Source organism: Phocoena phocoena, chromosome X (genome assembly GCF_963924675.1).
Source record: "Phocoena phocoena chromosome X, mPhoPho1.1, whole genome shotgun sequence".
Classification (NCBI taxonomy): domain Eukaryota; kingdom Metazoa; phylum Chordata; class Mammalia; order Artiodactyla; family Phocoenidae; genus Phocoena; species Phocoena phocoena.
In genome coordinates this window covers 31,508,028-31,514,849 of record NC_089240.1, presented here as the reverse complement: position 1 = coordinate 31,514,849, position 6,822 = coordinate 31,508,028, and positions in this window count along the sequence as shown.

Sequence of the window (6,822 nt, the reverse complement as noted above, 5' to 3'; positions counted from 1 at the left end):
AACAGTTCCTCAATTTATTAACTGTCAATGTTCTACTTCACCACCAATTCCATGGCTGTGTCGTAGATCACACCTCTCCCCAGAACTGCTCTATTTCTGACATCATACATTCATACTTTATTTTTTTAACATCTTTATTGGAGTGTAATTGCTTTACAATGGTGTGTTAGTTTCTGCTTTATAACAAAGCAGGTCAGTTATACATATACATATATCCCCCATATCTCTTCCCTCTTGCGTCTCCCTCCCTCCCACCCTCCCTATCCCACCCCTCTAGGTGGTCACAAAGCACCGAGCTGATCTCCCTGTGCTATGCGGCTGCTTCCCACTAGCTAGCTATTTTACGTTTGGCAGTCTATATATGTCCATGCCACTCTCTCACTTCATCCCAGCTTACCCTTCCTCCTCCCCGTGTCCTCAAGTCCATTCTCTACATCTGCATCTTTATTCCTGTCCTGGCCCTAGGTTCTTCATAACCTTTTTTTTTTTAGATTCCATATATATGTGTTAGCATACGGTATTCGTTTTTCTCTTTCTGACTTACTTTACTCTGTATGACAGACTACATTCATACTTTATACCTTCATACTTATGACTCCAAACCCTTGTCCTCTCACTCTCATTGGGCAATTCCCAGTTTTCCAGTTCTCTTACCTATGAATCCCTAGCTTCTAACACCATTTCTTGCCAAGTTAGATTCCATTGCCTATCACTTTACTGTCTCTCTTTACAGTACATGGGTCCCCTTTATTCACAGATTTTACTCACATTTGTCTGGTAAAACTCCACCCATGGATCTTTGAAAATTTAGACCTTCTCCCAGCTGCTGAGAATGTAGATTGTCAAGGCCTGAATGTTCAGTGTTGATTGGAAGGTGTCTGTATTCTTATCCAGTTTTCTCTGATTGTCCATACTTTCTTCAACTCTTTACCACTCTTACGAAATTTCTTTCATCCTTCTTCCTCAAGCTCAGGGGATGCCCTTTTCTCTAAATTCTAGAACAAATAAAGACCACTAGGCAGGAATACTCTGAATTTTCAACTACCAAATACTAATTGAAACCTATGATCTGTCCTTTGGCTTTTGTCACAAAGCAGGGAGCTGAACTGTCTGTTGCCTTAGACCATTCCTTCCCCTAATGGAATGAATCCCTTTACCCAAAGCCCTCGTTTCAAATCATTGCTTACTCTTAACTTTCAGCTTCTGCTTCCATCTAGGCTTCTTTGGGAGAGTGTCCAGATATAGCAGCAGGAAGGACAGAAGTGACTTTCTTCTCTCAGTGGACAGGCTCATTCCCAGACAGGAAAGGGGGCTGATTCAAACCATACCTGGCCAATTTACTCTTTCCAAATTTACCAATCAAATAAATCACTGTATTTCCCAGGAAGAAAGAGGAAGCGAGCAGAGGAACGAGGCAGTTAGGGTACATACTTTAGCTCCCCTTTAACTGGAAGGAAATGTTAGAGGTAAGGATAACACATCCCTCCATTATAACTTGACTTCTGAGCAGCATTTGATACGGTGAGTATTCTTTCTTCAAAATCTCTCTGGGCTTCCACATATCATACTGCCTTGGGGTTCCTCTCATCTCTCTGACTATTCCTCTGAGCATCCCTCATGGGATCCACTTTCTCTACCTGCCCTTTTAAATTCTTTATGTCAATGTGAATTCTCTCCTAGCTCCTTTTCTCTTCTCCCTTCCATGATCTCAGTTATAATTTCTGGGCTATATCTCCAACCTAGATCCCAATCCAGAGATTCAGGAATCTATAGTCAACTGCCTTCTGGATATCTTTCCTTGGATTCCCATAGGCATTTCAACAACATGGCACAAAACGAATTCCCCTTTCTGAAACCATCTTCTTCCAAACACCCCAACCCTGTGTTTATACCTACTATCCCTCCTGGTATCCAATCCAGAAAGCTGAGTGCCATCCTAAACAATGTCTTCTCTCTCCCACTCCACTTCCAGTCCACAATTCCCATCCCTTTTGTCTCCTGAATATCTATCAAATGCATTCACTTCTCTCCCTCTCCACTGCAACTCCCCACATTTAGGCAGGCCAGGATCACTGTAAAGGTCTTCAAACTGTTCTACTGCCATCTACGATGTTCCCCACATTTCCCACACCATCCTTCACACTCTGGACACAGTGATCTTTCTAAATTGAAATCCAGTCTTGTCATTACCACGCCTAAAATCTGTCCACAGAGGCTCACTGCTAATAGGATGAAGTCTACAAGGCCCTAATGGCATGGCCCCAGCCAATGACTTCATTCTCACTTCTGGTTACCTTCCTCTAGGTCGAAGCCACATTATACTTCACTGAGTTCTTCCAGCATCTATATTTTTGCTGATGGTCTTTCTTATAACTGGGGCATTTTCCCCTACCACAACCTATACATATACAGGAGAACCATACCTCTGCACGTAGGGGTCTTATGTTTCTCTGGTGCACCCTCATAGCTCTGCAATTCTCCTGTCGTGGCCCTTAACCACATTGTGACTTAACCGTCCTATTATCCATATCCATTCTAAATAATGAAATCTGTAAGTTCAGTGACAGCAAGAACCATATCTCTCCTTTTCACCCTTGTATCCATAGTGTTTAGCACCATGCCCAGCATATAAAATGTATTCAATCAATGCTATAGAATGGATAGTCTGAATTATGGACTACCAGGAAGGAATATTTTAGCAATGCAGTTTCATAAGGGAGTGGATTTTATGTGGAATAGTGTGTTCTGAATGACAGGACATTGATTTTAAAGTAATTTATTGAATAATCCTGCTGGCAGGAGGGGACTTTTATATCTATATATCTATTCCTATCATAATTTTACAAACATTGTCAAAATAAAAAGGATTTTCTGACTAATCCTAATGTTGTATTCTAATATACTACAAGGAAGATTTCAGGTAACAGTGATAAGAGCAATAGATGAAGAGCTACAGAATCTGGATGGAAATTCTATTTTGTGTGCTCACCTCACCAATCTGCTGTATAATTTTATCTGTATCCCTTAGAGCCTCAAATTTATCATCTGTTATTAAAACAAAATGTGCACATTGGTAGGTAGGGTAACAGGATATTTATAATGTTTGTTTTATTTATTTGAAGGCTTTTGTGAGGACTCATAGACTGTAAAAAGTTGGAAGGTGTTATTACTATAATTTTATTATTATTGCTGCTATAACTGTTATTATTATTGCTTTTTTACTGTTATATTTTTCATAAGATGCTTCCACAAAAACAAATGAGGAGTTGCACTACAATAAATAATATTCTTATATGAATAAAATCTTTTTCTTTGATTATTGGGAAAGAAGTCTAGGGGTTAAAAATAATGCATCCATTTGGAGAAATACTTCTAAAGATGGACATGATGATTCTTAAATATTTTAAAATAACTTTAGAAATACATGTAATAATAATCACTAATATATATTTAGTGTTTTCCAGGTATGAGGTGCTCTGCTATGTGCCTTACATTTATTGGTTCACTTAGCCCTCCCAACAGCTCTGAATTAGATGACCTTATTGATCCCACTTTACAGACTAAGAAACTACATCCTAGAGAGGTTGAGAAGCTTATGCTTATAGCTACTATGAGTTAGCTACATAGGAGATTGCTTGTCTTGTGAAGAGATGGACATATGTGTGTGTGTGTGCATGTACATTGTGATTAAATCATACTTTGGTCTAGAAAATATTGTTAACTCAGAAAATGTTCTGTTTCAACTATTTTATTTGGATATAAACTTATTTTGAATCTGAAGCTGCTTTTGCCTCTGTCATGTCTGCAGCTAAAGTCTTATTCAGGCTAATTAAGAATGCTAGGAAGTTTCAAGATGTTTTGAAAGTACTTGAATGTCAAAGAATATTTTGGAGGGCATGTTTCTACATACTATTATGATGATAAGAAAAATTAAATGGTTTTGTTTGTTAAAATTAACCTGTTTTCTGGACATTTCTGTTAGATCTTTGAAAAGATATATATTCCTTTTAAGATACAGCTAACTGACTTAGAATTTCTTCTTAAAGAACATAGAATAAGTATAATGGGATCTATTTGTCACATACAAGTAGTAATGACAGAATATTTTATAATATTCAAGGAACCTTATTTGACCAATACTTATGAGTACTTAGCTGTTGATACATTAAATGAAAATTTGAATTTGGAGGAAAATAAATCATCAAAGAAAGAAGGTGACAGATCTATGGAAGAGGTGGAGAAAAGAGACAAAAAAAGGCATATAATTTCTTTCAGAATCTTGTAGATGCAGCTCAGTCCTGATTTAGTCACTTAAGGTGGCCCCAAAGACTCCACTCCCTTTCTATTCCAGAGCCAATAAGAAGGTGACTATTACACCTTTCTCCGATCTCTTGCTTTGTGTCATATAATAAAATATAGTGTATCCTTTGGAATCATCTTAAACATATATTGTTTTCTTTTCTTTTTATTATTCTATTCTATATTTATTCTGTGCTAAACTATAAATTATGAGGGAGTTGTTAAGAAGACCAAAAATTTGCAAATATAAATTGTTTAATATCCACATACTTTTCATTTTTTCTAAACATCTTGTGACTTAGGCAAGCAATGAAAAATTGAGTTTCAGTTTCCTCACTTGTAAAATGAGGAAGTTGAACTAGAACTAAGAAGAGTCCATTTAAACATGCAAAATTTAGAAGCTGCACATTTCTAAGGAAATAAAATATCCACCTTAAATCTAGCATATAGTCAAGTAGACACATAATAGTACTAATGAACAGGGAGCAGTCACTTTTTTTTGATATTATCTTCTTTTTGACAATATATTTACCTCAGTTAATTAATTAATTGTGTTGTTTTATTACTTAGCATGTCAAAAATAATTACATTGTATTGGTTACATCAAGCCATGTATATTTATTGTTAATTTAAATAGGAATTTGGGTCCCATTGATAGTTACAAGATGGCAGGTGTGGTGGGTTGTCAGAGATTCTCTACCATAATTTTAACCACCAAGGTAATCTGCTGACACATTAGATGTGAGTCTTGATCACTATAAATAGAATGGCTATACTTAGAATTTCTGCATCTATATTCAAGAGCAAGCTAAACTGAACTAGTTCTATATGTTTCTTATATATTATTCTTTTCCATTTTTGAATAATAAGACAAACCCAGCTCCATGGATTTAATGAACTAATATTTCAAGTTTCTATACAGTGGGAAATTTAACCAGCAAATATCTTGAAAATGTAAAGACTTGATAATAAAAATACCTTAATCTGGGAATTTTTTCCCCAGGAATTAATTCTAACTTCAATTTTCTGTTTGATTTATTGAAATTTTAACATATTTTAAGTAGCTTTTAATAATGTACTTTCATTTTGGAGGAAATCATTCATTGGGCATTCAGAATTCATTACCCAACAGTTGTGACTTAGAGTCTCTTTTAAAAAAACCACTTTATTTATATATATATATATATATATATATATATATATATATATATATATTTACCTAATACAGGGGATGAGAGGGAAAAATTAGAAACATTTTATTATTATAATGTACCTGCACTACCTGTAAAGTGGTATAGTGTTATTTGAAAGTGGACTTGGATTAATTATAAATGTGTATTGCAAACTCAAGGCAAACACTAAAAAAGTTAAAAAATAAAAGAAGTACAGTTGATATGCTAAGAAAGGAAAAAAAGTAAATCATATAAAATGCTCAATTAGAACCATGAGAGGTCACCTCACACCTGTTAGAATGGGTATTATCAAAAAGACAAGAGATAATAAGTGTTGGTGAGGATATGGAGAAAAAGGAACTCTTAGGCACTGTTGGTGGGAATGTGAAGTGGTACAGCCACTATGGAAAATAGTATGTTGGTTCCTCAAAAATCTAAAAATTGAACTACCATATGATCAGCAATCTCACTTACAGGTATTTATCCAAAGGAAATGAAATCACTAATTTGAAAAGATATCTGTACCCCAGGTTCATTGCAGCATTATTTACAATAGCCAAGACACAGAAACAACCTAAGTGTCCATCAACAGACAAATGGGTAAAGAAGATGTGATATATATATATATATATATACACATACACACACACACACACACACACACACACACGAATATTATTCAGTCATAAAAAAGGATATCCTGACATTTGTGACAACATGGATGAATATTGAAGACCTCATACTAAGCAAAATAAGCCAGATACAGAAGGACAAAAAAATACTACATGAGGAACTTATATGAGGAATCTAAATAGTCAAACTCATGGAAGCAGAGAGTAGAATGATGGTTGTCAGGGCCTGGGAGAGGGAAAAATGGGGAGGTATTAATCAAAGAGTACGAAGTTTGCTACACAAGATGAGTAAGTCCTATGGAACTTATTCTGTGTACAGCATAGTGCCTGTAGTTAACAATATTGTATTGTACACTTAAAAATTTGCTAGAGGGTAGAACTTATGTTTTTTTATCACACAAAAATAATTACAAATAAAGAGGGCAGGAGAAAACTTTTAGAGGTGTTGGATATGTTTCTGGCATAGACTGTGATGACGATTGCATGGATCAAGTTGTATACATCAAATGTCCAAGTTTTTGCATATCACACTTCAATAAGTGATTCTAAGAAAGACATGGAATGTTGTGATTTTGACACAAATCCTTTTAAGTTCTAACCCTCTCTTTCCTAGTGATCATGCATGCCTTCCAGGGCTGTCTTTGCAGTTCTCCTTGACTAATAGTTTAGATAACAGGATACAGCTTGTCTCACCCAATTTGATTTTGTGTCATTTGGTT